This window comes from Erinaceus europaeus, chromosome 2 (assembly GCF_950295315.1).
Source record: "Erinaceus europaeus chromosome 2, mEriEur2.1, whole genome shotgun sequence".
Taxonomy (NCBI): Eukaryota; Metazoa; Chordata; class Mammalia; order Eulipotyphla; family Erinaceidae; genus Erinaceus; species Erinaceus europaeus.
In genome coordinates this window covers 171,675,476-171,696,784 of record NC_080163.1, presented here as the reverse complement: position 1 = coordinate 171,696,784, position 21,309 = coordinate 171,675,476, and the positions used below count along the sequence as shown (strand labels likewise).

Here is a 21,309-nt window from a genome sequence, read left to right as displayed (position 1 = left end):
ACTGTTCGAAGAGTCACTCTGCACATGCCTTACATATGGGAGTCCCTCGGATTGATTTCTGGCACCACTGAACAGCAACACAGATACAGCAAGCCAAGTTCAGTGGATAGTAGATCTGTGCTTAGGTCTCTATCTCAAAATTGTAAGCATTGAACTGAGAGATAGCTTATTGGTAAATTGCATACTGCACATGCAGGAGGCCCCAAGTTTGATCCCCAACATACAGAAGTTCTGAGTGGTGCTCTATCCATAAAAATAAATAAACGAAGGGGTCCAGAGCTTGCTCCCCCAGTAGAGTGCACATCATATCACCATGCTTGCAGACTTGGTGTTGAGCCCTAACACAACATGGGAGCACCAGGCATGATGGCAGGTACTGTGATGTTTCCAACATGCTCTTTCTCCCACTTTTTCTATTTCATTTTTTTAAATTTTTAAAGTCAATTTTCTTTTATATATATTAATATATTTATTTATTATTGGACCGAGACAGAGAAATTGGGAGGAGAGGAGGAGTTAGAAAAGGAGAGAGACAGAGAAACACCTGCAGCCTTGCTTTACCACTTGTGAAGCTTCCCCTACCCCCTGCAGCTGGGGACCAGGGACTTGAACACGATTCCTTATGCACTGAAATTTCTGTGCTTAAACAGATGCACCACTGCTGGCCCCCTGTATATTTTACTCATTTATTATTTCCTGGATAGAAATTGAGAGGGAACAGAAGATGTAGAGGGGGAGACACAGAGAGACACCTGCAGCGCTGCCTTACCACTTGTGAAGCTTCTCCTCAGCTGGTTGTATCTTGGGCTTGAACCTTAGTCCTTGTGAATTGTAACATGTTCACTCCACTGGTTACATCACCTCCCGGACCCCATTTTTTTCATTTTAAATTTAAAAGGAGAAAACGTCTGTTGGCAATAGTAGAATTATATAGTATAAAACTGTTGTACTAAAATACATCGATATATTCATCTTTTTTTAAAGGTCATTTTGTGAGTGCACATGTATACTGTGAGAGGACCAATGTTCAAGCCCTTGATCCCCACTTGCAGGCAGAAGCTTCACAAGCAGTGAAACACTATCTTAATGTGTCTCACTTTCTTTTTCCACTCTATCTCCCCTTTCCATCTCTATTTCTTTCTGTCTTACCAAACAAAAAGAAAAAAGACTTTTTAAAGGTTACTTTATATTAAAAATGTTATTTCATTATTCTTGACCAAGTAAAAATATCTCAGGACATATAGAAAATATACTCCATTGAGAATAAGAAATAACTTGAATGTTTAGGCTCTCTGTGTCTGTGCCAGAAGGGGTTTGCTAAGAAGTAATGGTTGGGAAATCCGAATTCCTAGCTTCAAGTCTACCTACTGATGCTCCTCTGCAATCTGAGACCATCGCAGGCAAGGGATTAATATATCATTTGCACTGTCACTTACACTACTGCAGGCTAAAACAAGGGTAGGGAAAGTGGAAAGGACAAAAGTAGGAAAAACTAAGATATCTAAATCAAAGTGACTAGTGACAGTTACTATAATGCTTACTGTTATGCAACCCACTTTTCCTAAAATGCTACAAGGTTTATTACAAATAACTAAAAAATCTGGATATTTTGGGCTTCCACATTCTCTTTCAACCCCATTCAGGTTTTACTTTTGTTTCTAAAGATTTATTTATTAATGAGAGAAATAGGGGAGAGGAAGAAGGAGACAGCATCATTCTGACACATCTGATGCCGGAGACCAAACTTGAGACCTCACACCTAAGAACTCCAAAGCTTTATCCACTGTACAACCTCCCAGACAGTGGCAGCCTTTATTTTTTTATAATTTAAAATATTATGATACTTTGCTTACTTAAGAGGCAAAATATTTATACAATCTGAAGAGAACAAGAGTATACATACTTTGCTTATTTAAATGATACATACACTTTAGTAGAACTTACACATTTGAATAAAACTACATACATATGTAATTCAAAATCTAGGAAATATCGAAAAATGTAGTGGGGGAAAAACTCTTTCTTGCCCCTTGACCTTAGACTCTATAAGTAGAAAATATTAGAGTATGTTTTTTTTAATGAATTAATTTATTTTCCCTTTTTTTTGCCCTTGTTTAACATTGTTGTAGTTATTGATGTTGTTGGATAGGACAGATAGGAATGGAGAGAGGAGGGGAAGACAGAGGGGGAGAGAAAGACAGATACCTGCAGACCTGCTTCACTGCTTGTGAAGTACCTTTCCTGCAGGTCCGGGGAGCTGGGGGCTAGAACCAGGATCCTTCTGCTGGTCCTGGCGCTTTGTAGTATGGTCTTGGTAGAGCTATTTATTTCTGAACCCACAGGGAGTTGTAATAAATCTATGTAATAATATGTTTTATTTTACAACTTGAAAGTATCTTAATTTCCATAATAAATTTCATAAAAATGACCTTTAAACCAATTTTCTCTTTAGAGAGTTATGATACAAATCCTGAATAGAAACAGCTTGAGAAAGAAGTTTGAGATAACACATTAGTAAACTTGCTGGAGATCGGACTGATGTGGGTAAAATATAGCTTTTTAATTATTTTTAATTTCATGAACTAAAGAAAGGGGTAGAGGGGCACAGAAGCAGCACTCTAGCATATGCAGTGCTTGGGATTGGACTCTGGACCTACAATTTAGAAACTCTAATTTCTTCCATGGTGCAACCTACCCATCTTCAGAGATATTTTTCTTTTGTTCTAAAGATCTTATTTATTCATTAATGAGAGAGAGAGAGGAGCAGGGAGAATCTGCACATTACTCTGGTATATGTGGCACTGGGGATTGAACTTGGGACCTCATGCCTGAGAATCCTGTACTTTATCCACTCTGCCTCCTTCTCCCAGACCACTCATAATTTGGCTTTGATTGGAACTGGAACTACTGAAGAAGCACTCTTGGGGGCTGGGTGGTAGTGCAGCGGTTAAGCACCCATGGCACAAAGCTTAAGGTTAGGGGTTGGGATCCTGGTTTGAGCTCCCCACCTGCAGGGATGTAACTCCACAAGATGTGAAGCAGGTCTGCAGGTGTCTGTATTTCTCTCCTACTCCTTGTCTCCCCCCCACCCTTAATTTCTCTGTCCTATCCAGCAACAATGATAAACAAAAAGAACAACAAAGGGCGGGGGGAGGGATGGCCTCCAGGACCAGTGGATTTGTAGTGCAGGAGGCAAAAGAAAAAGAAACACTCTTACTCCATAAGTAAACCTGAGATAACAAGAGTCTTAAACAATTAAGTTCCTTCTACTCTTGCTCTTGTCAACTGTATGTGTCTGACCTTCAGAAATAGAAATCCTTAGAAGAAAATTTACAAGTGCCTTTTCCATTGTAGTAAAGATAGTGATTGTGTTAAAATGTGAATTCCTTTCTATCTCTGCACAGGTTGGAACAGGAGCCCAGTCAGAAAGAATTTGGACCTACAATTTTACCCAGAATAGAGTCACTGACCACAGGGTAGGATATGAAGTCCAAGATATTAAGGTAATATTACTGAATGTGCTTACTGTATCTTTGATTTATTAAGGAATCAAATTTCGGGGCCTGGTGGTAGCACAACAGGTTAAGCATACATGGTGCAAAGAAGCCACCTGGCAGCGGTCCCAGTTCATGCAGATGCATGTGGTCCTGGTGATACTGCGGGGCCCATCCATGCTGGCTCTGGGCACAGCTCAGTGCCCCCCATCTGTGCAGTACTTAGGGGCCGGGGAGCCCACAGTGTACCACAGGGCGGCAGCAAGGCCCCTGTGTCGCCCTAGTTACAACATCTTCACTGGAGTGACTGTCAGTATCACCTAGAGATGCCTGCTAGCCATATGCTGCTGGGCATTTCAGTGTTTGTTTTGCCTTTCTTTTATATTATTTTTTATATATTCTCTTTTGTTGCCCTTTTTATTGTTGTTGTATTTATTAGTATTGATGTCATCCTTGTTAGACAGGACAGAGAAAAGTTGAGAAAAGAGGGGAAGACAGACAGGGAGAGAAAGACAACTGTAGATCTGCCTCACTGCCTGTGAAGCAACTCCCCTACAAGGAGGGAGCTGGGGGCTCGAACTGTGATCCTTCAGAAGGCCTTGCGTTTTTGCCCCACTTGCCTTGACTGGCTGAGCTACTGCTCAGTTCCCTTTTCCCCCGCTTTTAAAAAAAAATTATTTATTCCCTTTTGTTGCCCTTGTTTTATTGTTGTTATTATTTTATTTTTAAATATCTATTCGGTTTTGTTGCCCTTTGGTTTTTGTTGTTGTTGTTGTTGTAGTTATTGTTGTTTTGTTGGGTGGGACAGAGAGAAATGGAGAGAGGAGGGGAAGACAGAGAGGGGGAGAGAAAGATAGACACCTGCAGACCTGCTTCACTGCCTGTGAAGCGACGCCCCTGCAGGTGGGGAGCCAGGGGCTGAAACCGGGATCCACATGGTGATCCTTCTGCTTGCGCACTTGTGCTTAACCTGCTGCACTACCAACCAAATCCCCTGTTGTAGTTGTTGTTGTTACTGATTTCATCATTGTTGGATAGGACAGACAGAAATGAGGAGAGGAGGGGGTCGGGCGGTGGCGCAGTGGGTTAAGCGCACGTGGCGCAAAGCGTAGGGACTGGCGTAAGGATCCTGGTTCGAGCCCCCGGCCCCCCACCTGCAGAGGAGTCGCTTCACGGGCGGTGTTGTAGGTCTGCAGGTGTCTATCTTTCTCTCCCCCTCTCTCTGTCTTCCCCTTCTCTCTCCATTTCTCTCTGTCCTATCCAAGAACAAAGCAATGTCAACAATGGCAATAATAACCGCAATGAGGCTGCAAAAACTAGGGCAACAAAAAGGGGGAAAAATGGCCTCCAGGAGCAGTGGATTCATGGTGCAGGCACTGAGCACAGCAATAACCATGGAGGAAAAAAAAAAAAAAAGAAATGAGGAGAGGAGGGGAAGACAGAGAGGGGAGAGAAACATAGACACCTACAGACCTGCTTCACTGCTTGTGAAGCAACTCCCCTACAGGTGGGAAGCCAGGGGCTCCAACCTGGATCATTACCCCATCCTTGCACTTTGAGCCATGGGCACATAATCAGCTGCACTACCACCCAAGTCTCCTCTTTTCCCTTTCTATGTGCACTGAGTATGTGCTTGTCTCTGAAGGTCATGTATACCCTATGAGTTTTAGTCTTTTTTTTTTTTTTTACCTCCGTAGTTATCATTGGGCTTGGTGGCAGCACTAGGAATCCACTGCTCCTGGAGGCTATTTTTACCATTTCATTGCCCTTGTTGTTGTTGTTATTGTTGTTGCTATACCTGTTGTTGGACAGGACAGAGAGAACTGAGAGAGGACAGGAAGACAGAGGGGGAGAGAAAGACAGACACCTGTAGACCTACTTCACTGCTAGTGAAGCGACCTCCCCCACACACATAAGGAAGTGGGGGCTCAAACTGGGATCTTTATGCCCATCCTAGTGCTTTGAGCCATGTGTGCTTCTCCCGCTGTGTACAGCCCAGTCCCCGGTATTTGCCTTTAATGACTTTGGTGTACCTTACTAATAATGAGACTATTTCTCATATAGACTCAGAATAATACTTTGATCGGACTTTTCAGGAAGCATTTCTTTAGATCATGTTCAGAGTTATATTTCTCTTTTAAAATATTTTTCATGACATGCCCGGTTTTATATATATGGAGACAGAGATAGAGGCAAAGGCCGGGACTGAGAGACAGAGAGACAGCGTCCCAGCATATACAGAACCTATCTGGCTGGAATGATCACCTAATCTGGCACTCTCTCCGTCTCAGGAGATGTTCTCATCCCTACTCCCAGCCTGTCCTGGGACCCTCTTCCTAGTAATTGCTACCTCTGCATTTTTCCTAGTTAACATGGATTTTTGATCATTTGAGAGTTGGTCTCTACTCTTGAAAGTTGCTCACACTTTCAAGGTGTTTCCCTCCTCCCCCCTACATTAAGGAGCACTTTAACTGCTATGTGGATACAATATATTTCCTTGCAAGGGAGTATTTGAAACTATGATCTGTATTTAAAGTTGATTTACAAAGTGCTGAGTTTGCTAGAATATATATCTATCATTTACAAGGAAACAGTCACTGTGCAAGAAGAAATACAGTGTTGACAATAGTGTTTCAAGCATATAGTGTTCTTATGCACTCAGTCCAAGAGTTACTGAAATCAACAAAGTTTACTCTCAAACTGTAGTCAATTCTATGGAGCTAAGAGAATTTACATTTTTTACTTGCTTCATTTTTTGTGAACCTTTGGGAAGCTAAAGACAAGTTTTCTTCAAGTAGATCCTGTGAAAGGTGGGTTGTAACCCCAGTTTTTAAAAAAATATTATTCAAGGTTCCTGCACAGCATCAGATGTGTCTGACTTCTAAGGAAAATGAGACCCCAGACACATTGATGGGTGAGTGTCAAAATATTTAAGTTGGGATGGTTGGATTTAAAATAGCAGTTCAAAACTCTCTCAATAGCAGCTGTTTAGTATTAAGCTTAATTGTCTTCACACATTTCATCCATTCTGACCAGCCCTTAATATGGCACAAAAATCAGAACTGCCTTGCTAAAAGTTTTCTTTAATACACTAAAGAATATACTTATTTGTACATCTGGGGAACAATATAGTTGCTGGATCTTTCTATTTGTTTTGTCATCTCAGTGTAATTTGTTTTAGGTAAAATAATTAAAATAATGAAAATAGAAACCAGGCATTGCACAATGTAAAGGCATCAATACCCCTGTCCCAAACTCACCTGTTACCAGTGTCTTTTTCATCCCATTTTCCATGTTTTCAGCTACATGTTCTCAGGGAAAAAAACAAAACTCAGACCTGCTCCTCTGCACCTCTAACCACACTTGATGGTGTTGTTAGCCAAAGAGGTGAAGTCTCCTATTTTTTTCACCAAGAAGTGCTGTCTTGAAAAAAATATTTTGAGGGAGAGGCTGGGTGGCTCACCTAGTTGAGAGCACATGTTACAGTGCTAAAGGACTCAGGTTGAAGCCCCTGTTCCCCACCTGCAGGGGGGAAAGCTTCATGAGTGGTGAAGCTGTGCTGCTGGTGTCTCCCTCCATATCACCCCCATTCCTTCTCAATTTTAGGCTGTCTATCCCATCAATAAATATATAAAGATAATAAAATATTTTTAAATATGTATATTGAAGGGGCTGGCAGTGTACCCGGTTAAGCACACATAGTACTCAGAACAAGGACCCATGCAAGGATCAAGTTTCAAACCCCACTCCCCACCTTCAGGGGAGTCGCTTCACAAGAGTCGAAGCAGGTCTGCTAGTGTGTCCTTCGTTCTCCCTCCTCTCACCTCTCAATTTCTTTTTTTTAATTTTTTTTTATATTTACTTATTTATTCCCTTTTGTTGCCCTTGGTGTTTTATTGTTGTAGTTATTATCAATGTCATTGTTGGATAGGACAGAGAGAAATGGAGAGAGGAGGGAAAGACAGAGAAGAGGAGAGAAAGATAGACACCTGCAGACCTGCTTCACCACCTGTGAAGCAAGTCCCCTGCAGGTGGGGAGCTGGGGCTCAAACCGGGATCCTTTCGCCGGTCCTTGCATTTGGAGCCATATGCGCTTAACCCGCTGTGCTACCGCCTGACTCCCACCTCTCAATTTCTGTATTATCCAATAAAATGAAAAAATAAGCCACCAGGAAAAGTGGATTCTTATTGAGCCCCAGCAATAAGTAACCCTGGAGGCAAAAAAAGGAAAAATCTGTTAATTGATTTATTCATTACCTCACTAATCATATCTTTCTCTCCCCCCTCTGTCTTCCCCTCCTCTCAATTTCTCTCTGTCCTGTCCAACAACAATGACAGAAATAAAAATCAATAATAACTAGAACAAAGATAAACAAGGTCAAAAAAAGGAAAAAATACCCTCCAGGAGCAGTGGATTTGTAGCATAGGCACTGAGCCACAGCAATTACATGGGGTGGGGGATTAAAGAAAAAAATAAAAAAGAGAGAGGGTGACTTTTAAACCTACTTCACCACTCATTAAAAATCCTTCCTGCTGGTGGGGAGTAGGGGCTCAAACCCAGGTCCCTGTGTATGGTAAGAGCAGTCAGCTGTGTGCATCACCAGCCATGCCCCATTCTAACATAGTTATCTAGTTGTCTGTTTTAGGTTGCTTCCATATTTTGACTTACCAACTATATAGCTATATAAACATAGCTGTGCATATGTCTTGGGACTAGCATACAATTAAATATTAGAAATTAAAGTACATATATGTGTTTTTTAACAGACTATTATTATTGGAAAGGGCAGAGAGAAATTTAGAAGGGAGGGGGAGGTGGAGAAGGCGAGAGACAGATATGCACCTGCAGCCCTGCTTCACCACTCTTGAAGCTTTCTCCAACTCAGGCGGAGATCAGAGGCCTGAACCTGGTTCAATGTACACTGTAACATGTGGGCTCAACCAGATGTGTCACTGCCCGGACCCTAAAAATATATATATATATATATTCTTTATATATTTTTAAAATATTTTATTAATATTTCTTTATTCCCTTTTGTTGCTCTTGTTTTATTGCTGTAGTTATTACTGTTGTAGCCGTTGTTGGAAAGAACAGAGCGAAATGGAGAGAGGAGGGAAATACGGGGGAGAGAAAGATAGACACCTGCAGATGTGCTTCACACCTGTGAAGCAAAGCCCCTGCAGGTGGGGAGCCTGAGGCTGTAACTGGGATCCTGATGCCTGTCCTTGTGCTTTGCACCACGTACACTTAATCAGATGCACTATCAGCGAACTCCCAATTCTTTATATTTTAATGAGAGATATACAAAAAGAGAAAGATCAGAGCACTGCTCAGCTCTGGGTTATGGTGGAGCTGAAAATTGATCCTGGGACTTCAGAGCCTCAGGCCTGGAAGCCTTTGACATACAGAACCATTATGCTGGCTCCCCAGCAGGGTCAGTGGAAGATAAGGAAGTTAGATGAGTGACATGCCTGGAGACAATCTGAGTATTCAAGACTATGGGAAGTTCTCAAAAATTGAGAAAAGTGGGCAGTTAGTGTGTCACCCAGTAGAGCACTTAAGTTGCCATGTTGGTGACCCGGGTTCCAGCTCCAGTCCCCACTCACTAGGTGGGGATGGCGGAAAGTTTTAGAAATAGTAGAACAGTTCCACACCTCAGTTCTTCATCTTTGTCTCTACATACAGTCAAAATTAATAAATAAAATAAAGACAGCTGATGATGATGTTAGAGTCCTGTAGCTAATAATAAAAATAACATAAATGATATATTTATTATATATGAATAAAATAAATTAAATTAAATGAAGACAGCTGATAATGATGATAGAGTCCTATAGCTAATGAGCAGGAGCCATAGCATTAGCAACAACAATGAAACATCAAAAAGGAAACGACACATGGGCCTTTAGAGTTTTTCAAATATTATGAATAGGGTACAGAAAAAGTACAGGTAGTCAATAAATACATAAAAAGTACAGGTAGTCAATAAATACATAAAAATATTACACTTGTTATTAGGGAGGTGCAAAAGAAACTATAATGTTGATTGTATTTATAAGTAGCTTAAAAAAGTGGGTCACTATTGAAAAATAGTTACTGTTTTTATTGTTGTAATTATTGTTGTCTTCGTTATTAGATAGAATAGAGAGAAAAGGAGAGAGGAGGGGAAAACAGGGGTGGAGAGAAAGATAGACACCTGCAGACTTGCTTCACCACCTGTGAAGTGACTTCCCTGCATGTGGGTAGCTGGGGATCCTTACGCCACTCCTTGCATTTCACGCCATTTGCCCTTAACCCTTGCGCTATTGCCCAACTCCCTGTTTCTATCTTTTTTTTCCTTTCAGAGAGTTTAAACTTTAAAAAATTTATTTATTCCCATTATTGCACTTTTTAATTTTTTATAGTTATTGTTGTTGTTGACCTTGTCAGATAGGATAGAGAGAAATGGAGAGAGGAGGGGAAGACAGAGACGTGAAGGGAAAGATAGACACCTGCAGACCTGCTTCACCAATTGTGAATCAACTCCCCTGCAGGTGGGGAGCTGGCAGGTCTAACCGGGATCCTTACCCCGGTCCTTCTGCTTTGTGCCACCTGTGCTTTACCAGCTGTGCTACTGCCCAACTCCTGACCTTAAACTTTTATAATTATCAGGTATGGTCCTAGTGTACACAGGCTTTCATTTTTTAAATTTTGACAAAAGCATACTCTGATATTTTAGAAAATGTGTGCTTTTTATTTTGGAAATGCGTACTTGCTTGTTTAAAAATGTCACTTCTCTTGAAAGAATGTTGGGTGTTATATTTTCTAAAGTTCTTAGTAGGCAGTGTAGTACTAAGTTTTCCTAAAAAGAGAAAGGACAGTCAGGTTGAACAGTGACCTTCATTTCCCCAGGATGCCAGTTTTGACCTGTGACCTTCTGATCTACATGTGGTGTACAGATGCCAGTGTCAGCATAATGAGTGGCTATTCCATGACCATTTGTCCCCACAATTGGTGACTATCTGGGAAGTGCTGGGCTAAGGAGTCTTTAAAAGGCTAGTAGCTGAGGGCCTATGGCAGTAGAGGTGTCACCTTGAACTTTGCAGTGAAATGTGCTGATCACAGTAACAGCCATCCAGAAGCCCAAAGTGCGCCATCTTTAGTCTCTGCTACTGTCTCCTCCTGGGCTGACTGTAGACTCAGCCATGTCCTTGCTCTGGCACATGGAACATGGACAAATGGGAAGCAGGCAGAGACCTCAGTGGCTGTCTGGCTATGGTATGGGAGCCCTTCTTCTGGCACTGAAGAAGCTAGGTGCCACCCTGTGGAGATTTGGGGAACAGGCAACACACAGAAAATAGATCCAGTTGAGCTATGAGCTGCCTGCAGACACATGGGACCTCAGCTAATGCAGAGCTGCCCAGAGGAGCCCACCAAGGTTTCATCTGAGCCCTGAGCAAAGAGAGGGGCCATATAAGGTACAGAGTCAGGGAGTGATATTTATTATAGTAATACAATCAACAAGAAAATACAATAAAAGTCTCTATAACTACATACATACAGTGAAAGGAATAAGAGAGAGATTTCTGTGAAAAGACCTTCAAAGCAGGATGTAAGAAGGGATCAAGGAAGATGCCTCAAATGAAATGAGCTGGATGTGAGATGTTGACATTTTTCATTGTGACCCCACTAGACAAAAAGTTTAAAAGAACTGCCTTAGTCAGAGGGCTTCATGTCTTCCACCAGGAAGTTTACACATAGATGGCAGGACTGAGAACTAACTCAAAATCCTGCAAAGGATTAAGAAAATAATTGTTCTCAGTTGGATATCATAAAGTAACAGGGAAAAGAAAGGGTCAGTTCTAGAAAGGGGAAGCTGTCTGTAGGCATTTCAGCAGACACCCAGGTGGCCTCACTGATTGTAGATTTTCCAGGGGAGCCCTGAGCCATTATCAGCTGAGTAGGTTGTAGGTAGGGGGCTCTCTGAATCCCATTTGGAGAGACCTGAGATGTTCCATCTCTGAGCCTTTCTGGAGGCGTCACTCTCCCGGATTGGAATTAGCAGTCTGTCTTACTGTCATGCCTGAAATGAAAAACAGAGAGCTGTCTTAGTTAAATCACATTGTCATATACTAGCTTCTTCTTGATTCCTGAAGAAATAAGTTAAGCCAAAGAGAGTATTTCTCCATGGAGATAAATATATGAAAGGGCTAAGTGGTGCCCACCTGGTGAGCACACATGCCACAGTGAACAAGGACCTAGGTTTTTGTACCTATCCCCACCTGCAGGGGGGAAGCTTCAGGAGCCGAAAAGCAAAGCTGTAGGTATCTCTCAATTTCTCCCCCACTGTCTCTCCCTCCCATCTGAATTTCTATCGCTAGCAATTAGGTAAATTGAATTATTATCAGAAGAGTTAAATATATTAAAACCTAGTCAACATTTCCTCTCAACACAGCAAGATTCTGCAGCCTCCACCCAGAATGTGCTGTCACCAGGAGAATGAGTCAAGTCCTGCCATTGTTGGGATGTGATTCTCTTGTCCTGTTTTAATCAGCCAGAAACCTTTGTCTCACACAGACTAGTTGCTCGAATTAATCTCACATGGCCTAAGCTCACCCAGACTCATGGTGTAGATGAGGTGTGTCCAGGAGCCTGGTCACCTTTGTACCACTGGCATCAGTCAGGAAGGAGGTGCCTACCTCTAGCAGGATCAGGGGACTTGGATGTAGGGCCTCACTCCTCCCTGTCTTCCTTGTTAAGCTCTGTGTGGCTGCTGGTGCACAACACGGACATGATGCAGGAGAACTGAGTGATGGTGGCCTTCTCCTTCTGGTGTAGCAGATAGACACAGTCCATGATGTCCTCCACTGCCAGATTCACGGGGATGATGGGGTGGCTCAGGGCATAGCTGTAGAGTGACAGCTTGTGGGTGGCCCTGTCTCCATAGCCCATCAGGTATTCAGTACTGAGCTCAGAGGCAGTGAGCTCTAGCAGAGGCAGCCATGAGGGGGCACTGTGCAGACAGTTGAACACGGAGCTCTGCCTGATGCTTTCCACATCATGGAGGGTGGTGTCAGAGTCATCCCTCTGGTCCACAGCCGCCAAGATGCTCTTGTGGTGGCCTCTGTAAACAGAGCTGCCCAGGGTCCACGTAGAGTCACCCCCAGTGCAGAGACCTGTGATCATAGCAGTGGGATTAGCAATGGACAAAGTAGGGGCCCTAGGGAGCAGAGCAGAGGCAGTGAGAGCATGAAGGACGTGGAAAACCAAGGGGTCGAGTGTCCACTTTCTAACTGAAACCTTTGTAGAGGGACAGATGGAGGTAGCAAACCCAGTTATAAGAGTATGACATGATTCCTGCATATTAGCAGGAAAATCTTTGAGGATTTGGGAAAGGAGACCTGGACTCCCTACTTTTGATTGAATTTGAAGGTGTATATAACTGGCCTTGGCTTTTTATTGGAGAACTTAAGAGGTTTATAGAAACTTGGAAGTAGAAGTTATCATGCTGGGTCACTATTAGTTCTGGTGTATATTCTGATCCCATTTCCATAGTGAGGCTGGTTTTCAGTATCATGAGCTTGATTTCAAGAGGGGAGAAATGTCCAGAGAGGTGGCACTGGCAGCAAAGTGTTCAATTTCCCTCTCCTCTGCTGGCCCTGAACTGAGGTCTGGGCTTGTGGAGGAACTAACCTGGGGTGTCCTCAAATAGCTGCTCCAAAAGGAAGGACTCCTGGTGGCTGGAAGCCAAGCCAGAGATTTCCTGATCCTGTGACTGGTCCTCAGTCACCTGTAGTGGAGCCATTCCATTTTTATAGTGATATTCTCTGTCTGTATGGAGAGGAATCCAAAATAGGTTCAGGCTGAAGTGGTCGTAATGAGCCCATCGTGACCACAGGATGTAGCTAGAGCAAGGCAAGGGAGCTGTGTCTTCCTTGGAGATGTGCATGTTTTTCTGTGGGACTACTGGGTCCCTGCCAATCTCCCCACCCCCTTGGGATTGATTTTCAGTGTCATGAGCTTGTTTCAAAAAGGAGGTATGACTTGGCAGGAGGCATGTACAGGAACCCAGCTGGTCTCCACATGTGAGGCTGTGGGAGTCATCTGCTTCTAGTGGAAGCCCCTCAGTGGCTGGCGTTTGACCCCCTTCATGTTTATGCAGATGTTTGACACCTACATGTAGAGAAACTCCCATCTAGGTCCAGGCTGACCATGAAGAGACTCACCTCACTGTAGAAGATGACACATGGGCCTTCTTTGGACCTTCTGTGCAAAGAAGGCTGTGTCTCTGTGTCTCTGTGTCCAAGAGTCTGACAGGAAACCCTGCCCTAGCATGTGCCCAAGAAAAGAGTTGACAAAGTAAAGAGGAAGATGTTCTTATACATCCCTGTGCCTGGAATGCAATGAATTCCTCATGAGGAAGAGCTTTATATAGCAGTCCTGTCTGCCACAGAGAAGTAGAGAAGCAAGGACTGTCATTAGAGCCTGTTACAGAGTAGTAGTTGGTCAGTGTCTGTTGAATTCATGGAGGCCTACTGCTTGCACTTTTCCCTGTCAGAAGGTATTGAAGCTAAGCTGGAATCCATTTTTCCTGATCCTTTGTAGTTAATGTCTCACTCCAGTCAGCCTCTTAGATTGCCCTGACACTCACCTGCAGGTGGCTCTGTGGTTTCTTCCATCCTAGAACTCACAGACCCCTGACCAGTTTCCTCAGAGTCCTGGGAGAGAAAGAAGTCAGGGTCACAATAAGCCTTTGGAGTGAGCAGTGGAAGAACACATTTCCCAGCAGCTCTGTTTCCCCCAGAGAGAGAGAGAGAGACAGAGACAGAGAGAGAGAGAGAGAGAGAGAGAGAGAGAGAGAGAGAACCCTGTGTCCAGTATCAAACTACTTGACCCCTGGGGGTGACTGTGGTTTAGAATCACCACTGTAGATTTACATGAATACTTGGATTTTCAGTGCATGTTTAGAAGTGTGATGACAAGGGTATTTGGATTCGTTCCTGCATGCTCTCTAGTCTCAGGATACGCACACAGGTAACTCTCAGTTGAGAGTAATTTGTAATTTAAAATGTCAGCTATCTAATCAAATACTTTTAAAAATATATATCTTCCCCCCACTAGAGGAGAAGAATTTCCTGGTGTTTGAAGAGGCAGGAAACTGGCATCAATGCTGCAGAGTGAAGGCCAACCCTGACATGATGCAGATTTCAAATTATGCAAAAGAAGAAATAAAAAAGAGAGAGAGGGCTAGGCAGTGTTGCAGCTGTTTTGGCACACACCTTACCAAGTGCAAGAACCAAGGATTGGGTGCCACTACCCTGCCAGAAAGCCTTATTATTGACATACTAAGCTGATAATGAAGATGAAAATTAAGGAGGAATTGGTTTGAGATAGGTCATTAAAAATAATCCTATTCTAATGCAGTAAAGAATTGTAAAAAGAGCACACAGTGTACAAGGGAAATGCAGACAGTATCCATAGGTCAAGTATATATGTAAGTGGATCTTATGAGAATATCATAGTGGGATCTCCTAGCATAATGGTCATGCAAAGAGACTGTCATGCCTGAGGCTCCAAAATCCCAGGTACAACACCCTGGATGACCATAAGCATTAAGCCAAAGCTGAGCAGTGCTCTGGAAAAAAAAAAAAGAGAAAGAAAGGAAGGAAGGAAGGAAGGAAGGAAGGAAGGAAGGAAGGAAGGAAGGAAGAAAGAAAGAGAGAAAGGAAGAAAGAATCCTCCTCAGGGCCAGGCAAGGCAGTACACCTAGTTAAGTACACACATTACTATGGACAAGGACTCATGTTCTAGCCCCTGGCCCCACCTGTAGGGGGACAGCTTCATGAGTAGTTAAGCAGTGCTGTAGGTGACTCTGTCTCTTTCCTTCTCTGTCTCCCCTCCCCTCTCAGTTTCTTTCTGTATCTATCCAAAGTAAAACAAAGAAACAAAAAAACTCCAAGGGAAGAATATGGTGTCCCATATCTGAAAATGAGGAAAGATTTAAGATGGGAAAGAAAAGATATCCGAGGTCACATGATGGAAAGACTCTAACTGAATGAAAAGTACCTTTACAAATTTGAGAAGATACTCAGAATTACTTTGTTCAAATTCACATGACTCAGTTCTTTAGCCCTCACCTCCTCAATTCATTAAGCATAATCAGCTCCAGGCCCTGCCCCCAAATGGAAGCTCCAATGTATCTCAAGGTTTGTGAGAACTATGAAGTTATCTCTTATGGGAGACACAGGGATTTGGAGTGGGGTGAGCATGGAACTCTACCCGTATACTTGGATAAGCTTATTAACCATTATTCAGTCACTGCTGAAAATGTGGGTAAGAGAATGTCTTAGTTCTCCATAGTAAATGTCTTAGCTATTGTACTGCAGTTCCAGAAACCAAATGATACGCAGAGCTCCTGGCTGTCATTCTCTTCTTTTTCATTTTCTTTAATAGTGGGGAAACGGGGAAGAAAGGGGCAGAGAAAGAGAAAGAAACCTGAAGTACTGCCTCACCACTCATGAAGCTCCCCTGCCACAAGTAGGTCTCAGGGACTTGAACTCAGGTCCTCTTGCATGGTAATGTGCACTCTACCGGGTATACCACTGCCTGGTCCCTCCTAGCTTGATTTTGGTCCAGTAGCATAAAGAAAAGTGAGGTTGTTATTTTTTCTTTAATTAGTTGAGTCACCCATTCCAGGAGGAAAACATCCACAGGGAGCAATGCAGACCACTCTGTATATGCAAGACAGGGTTGCATTCAGTCTAATTTTTTGTGTCTATAGAGAAGTGTGTGTAAATAGGAAAATACATCCTTCCGGGTGGTATGTGCTGAATTCTTCCCTCATCTCTAGACCACTTTCTGTGTAAAGCAGGAACTTGGAATGTAAGTTCTAGTCTTAGAAACACTCACACAGGTGCGTTCTGCCTCCTTTTGGTTGATATCCAGGTAGTCCAGAATGGCGGTATAAATTTTGCTAATAGATTCCACAGTGACCCAAAAGAGAGAAGGAGAAATGAGCTGTTAGACTATTATCAAATGAACTTGTGTTTTGGCTAATCATTTCAGCATTTTTCAATGGTTTTTCAAGATATCAAGTTTTTAAAGATACGTGCAAGACTTAATGAGAATAACAGTATGCAAATGTATTTCTGGAGAATGAGACAGATCCCAGAAAACATGTCTGTGGTGTCAGGTCTCTGAGACCAGGGCTGAACACCCCATCCTCCAGACCTGCCTGGAGTCCAGGCCAGACCCTCCCTGGGCTGTAGCTCTGGCAGGTTCATTTGCTTTGAGAACCAGCCCGTGGAGAAACCTGCCCTTAAGTCAGGGCCATTTAATACATGGTGCAGGGTGATGTTAGCTCCCATCACAGCATGAAGAGAAGGGGGACAAGAGGGAGGGGCATTGACTGCTTGGACTCTGCATTCTGAGAACTTGAAAATTTGAAATACATGAAATAAGGACATACTCAGAAAGCTCGTTATACCATTGCTCCATCTTCTCATCTGATCTGAAATCCAAGAGAAGGGGAGAAAAACAGTTAAAATGCACATTCACACAAACATATTATGAGTGTTGGCCAGTGTAAACAGCATCATTGATTGTTATTGGTGGGACTGTGTGATCCAGGAGTCCTGTCCTGGTCACGGTGCTGAGGGGCCCTGCTCTTTGGCAGTTTGCTGGGTTGGCAAGGAAATCTTCTAAATGGAGGAGAAATTGGGTTTAGGGCCCTTTGGTGGTGCTGGTGGTTAACTGCACATGCTACCATGCACAAGGACCCGGGTTCAAGCCCCTGGCCCCCACCTGCAAAGGGCTTAGCAGCTACATGTGTTTGCATGTATCAGAGCCAGTGGGAGCCAATGGAGAGCACAGAGCTGTCCTTGTGGGGGTCAGAGCACCTGTGGCTAATAGACCCCCAGATGGAACTGTGCTCCCCCTAAGAGTCATGAGGAGACAGGCAGGGCCTAGCTGCAGTCTTACTGAAAAGAGACCACGAAGCTGCGGTCAGCCCAGCCTAAGACCAGTGATGTGCGGGCTCTTGTGGCTTTCCTCATGTTGGGTTCCACCCACATGTCCATCAGGGGTGCCAAGTACTTGATTCGGAAGTGACTCTTGTACCTGGAGAGGGAATAGAGCACAGCACTGTTAGCTTGCATCCCAGCGATCTGGGAGTATCTGGGTTTATCCTGAGGAGATGGTGGGTGTGTTTCTTTCTTTAATTTTTTTATTGGGGAATTAATGTTTTACAGTTGACAATAACTACAATAGTTTGTGCATGCATAACATTTCTCAGTTTACCCTGAGATTTTTTCACATAACAATACAACCCCCACTAGGTCCTCTGTTATCCTTTTCCAGGATGTGTACTCCCCCCACTCCTCCACCCCAGAGTCTTTGACTTTGGTGCATTATACCAACTCCTTGGAGGGAGGTACATACTTCCTGTTGGAGATGAGCAGCACGTTGGAATATAGGATCAGCTGCCTTTTCTGCCACTTCCGACCCTTCTGGAATTTGCCAGTGCCCATGAACTGGATATGGCCATAAGGCAACACTAGGATGTTCTCTTCCAGACTGCCCTCCTCCATAGAAGAGCTGCAACACAGCAGACCCACAGGGCAGTTTGTCTCTGGCAGGCCGGACACGGGCTCATTCTGATGTCAGCCCTCACAAAGCATTACAGAGGAGTCTCAGTCCCCCAGAAGAGCTCAGTAGCCAAATTCAGGAGTCTTGAGCTAGACAGAGCTCCTGTGATAGTTGAGGTCACTCAGGGCTGGTGGTAATGGAGGTCTGCTTCAAGGAGAAGGCACAGGGCCTGTCACTTCAGTGTCAGGGGACAAGAAAGTAGCAGAGTCTCAGGACCTGGTAGAAAGGAGACACTAAAGGGAGTGGGGGGGGGGAGTGAGGGTATTGGGGCCCTGGTGCTTGGTGCTGGGAGAGGACCTGAGTGGGGGTGAGAGTATTCTGCAGACACCCTGTGTCAACAAATCACACTGTAGTGAATTAACACTGACCCCCAATATAAGGATAAAAAAATGTAAGGGGACACTAAGAGGTCAAAGGAGAGAGGATGAAAAATGTTTTAAAGAACCAACTCAGGGACACAGGGCCAAGGTCTGAAGGCAGCACAGTGTCTACAGCGTTGTCAGAGCATAATCAACCACAGTATCATCTGCGGTTTTAGCCTTTGTGACTCTGCTTCTTTCCCTACCCATTCTTCTACCCCTTTCTTTCCTCTTTTCTTCTTTTCTCTTCTTTTTATTCACTCTTCCTCTCTCATGAAAATAATTTTAAACAGATCTATGTGTGACCTATAGGGGTCAGATAGCATCGATCCAAGAGTGTGAAGAAGTCATTCCATTGTGGTCTCAGGTTAACATACACACTTAGATAACAGGATTCTGGAAAACTTACTCTAATCTTCTTTAAGTCAGTCATCACTTTGGGGTGGAGGGGGGCAGGAATCACATGATCAGCCGAGAATAAACCAAGCATTCAAATGTTTCTCAACTCAAGGAAGTACTAAGCTATTCCTTGGCTGTGCCCGGAGTAAGCCCACAAGACTCTGATGCTAAGGGGTCAAGCCTGCTCTCTGTCATCAGCAGAAGGGAATCTCATGAGCACAAGTAACTGTTGATGACTAGGGCTGAAGCTGAGATTCTGTCAGTAGGAATCGCATAGAGCACCTCCTGGGACCACCCTCCTCCTCCTCTGCTGGTCACACAGGGCATGTGAACAGACTCTACCTTAAGCAGGGCAGCCAGCGCAGTCACGCTGAAAGCCTCGAAGACTTTCTGGTAGATGCAGACATCCTCTACTCTTCACTCCTTGACAGGAAAGTGAGAGCTGGGCACAGCACTTTGTGCACTGTTCAGCTCAGTCTCCAAGACTGAAGATTCCACTGTAGCCAGGGACCCTGGCCTGTGATATCAGTGGTCAAAGGTCATCATCATAACTAACAGCTGACAGAGTGCCCCTCTAAAGCCAGTTACACCTACAGCTTTGAGTCTTTTAATCTTTTCCTTTTGAGATGACTATAGACTTCCAGGCTTTTATTGGAAATAATAGAGATGCTACAAGCCTAGCCCCTATTTCATGCAGTGGTCATCTAATTATATAATACTAAACAGAGTAAATATCACTGTAGGATATTCACATGGATGCTGTCAGAGACACACTATTTCCAGGAGCGTGTGTGTGTGTGTGTGTGTGTGTGTGTGTGTGTACACACACACACGCACAAAGGCAATGTTATCCTCATAAAACTATTTTTGAAAGAATGAATCCATTGGCAAATGAGTTGTGGACATTCTTTGATGTCCTTCAACTCTAGTGTAAAAGACCCACATTCAAGGAACCACTGGAGGACTTGATGTAGCCTAGAATAGATGCCTTAGCTTCTTGGTATGTTTTCTCTTTTATTAATTAATTTATTTATCTTAATGAGAAAGATAAGTGCAATGCTCAGCTCTTGCCTTTGGCGATGGGATTGAACCTCTGAAAGGACCCCAGATCCTCACAAATGAAAGTCTTTCACGTTCTTTTTTTATTATTTTATTCATAGTTCACTGAACAGAGATAGAAAAAGTAGAGTGACGGAGATGGAGGGAGAGAGGAGAGACATCTGCAGCCCTGCTTCAACTGCTTGTGAAGCTCTTCCTCTTTAGGGTGGACCCGTGTCTGGAACCCTGCATGTTGTAACTAGTGCTCTGAGCTAGGTGCATCGCAGCCTTCTATTATTTCTTGTCGTAAACAGCTCTGTAGGATGCACTCCATCTGATCACAGACAAGAAATACCCAGATTAACATCAGTAAGAGAATCACTGTTCAGAAAAAACAGGGTGTTGAGCACCAGACAGTGTGCTTGTGTCTGTGTCTGCTTGTGTGGAGAGAGAGGTGGGGAGAAGCCTGTTCTCACTGTCCTGCTGCATCATCTGAGTGCTTGACCAGGCTGAGTGGTTCCTCAGACTTTTCTTTCTTTCTTACCTTCCCTTAATATAAACTGTTTGAAGGAAAATATGACATTCTTACTAATGATGTGATGGTTGAACAATGCTTTTCCTCACTCAGTCCAGGGAAAGTGAGACAGATGTTTGTCTTTGCCATAAGGAACAATTAAAAGATTAAGGAAGCAATGGATCACATATACAAGATTTCCCTCATGCTGCTGGCACACTGGTAAAGTACAGTCAGGTGGCCGTGATGTCATTCACTTCCCTTGTCTGTCAGAGACTCATTGGCACTTCACCTCTAAAAGGTTCAGGCAGATTGGCTTTAACTGCAGTTTTGGAATTCAGCCTCTTGAGGGCACTCATCACCTACACAGGGAAGCAAAATGAACAAAACTCACTCAGTTTTTTTCTTCACGTACTTACTTAGAAAGGAGATTCTTCTAACAGATCCATTCACATAATTTAATTGTGAATGATCAACTTATAACAGTGCATAATGTTGAATAAGAATCAGAAATTCAACATACATGTAGATTGATATTAACTGTCAGCTGGAGGCAGTCTGCAATATTTTGTAAAATGATTTTTTTCTATGGATTATGTTTTTCAGAACTTTGGAATGATTCCATTCCATACTTTAGAGATACATCTGGATCTAAATTTACACAACACTTTTTTGTTTTTTTATATTTATTTATTTATTTATTTTCTCTTGTTTTGACCATGTTTTTTGTTGTTGTTATAGTTATTATTATTGTTGTTATTGATATTGTTGTTGTTAGGACAGAGAGAATGTATAGAGGAGAGGAAGACAAAGAGGGGAGAAGAAAGATAGACACCTGCAGACCTGTTTCACCGCCTGTGAAGTGTCTCCAGCAGTGAG

The 21,309-nt window shown here is 43.3% G+C and overlaps 1 long non-coding RNA gene across 2 annotated transcripts in view; it reads left to right on the top strand.

Annotated features, from left to right (window-relative positions):
* Positions 1-3,401: 3,401 nt before the first annotated feature.
* The window catches only part of LOC132537014 (uncharacterized), a 47,113-nt gene continuing 29,205 nt past the window's right edge, over positions 3,402-21,309 (top strand). For both annotated transcript variants that reach the window (XR_009548527.1, XR_009548526.1), the window contains exons 1-2: positions 3,402-3,503; positions 6,345-6,408. This is a non-coding gene — a long non-coding RNA (uncharacterized LOC132537014). The remainder of the gene's footprint in view (positions 3,504-6,344; positions 6,409-21,309) is intronic.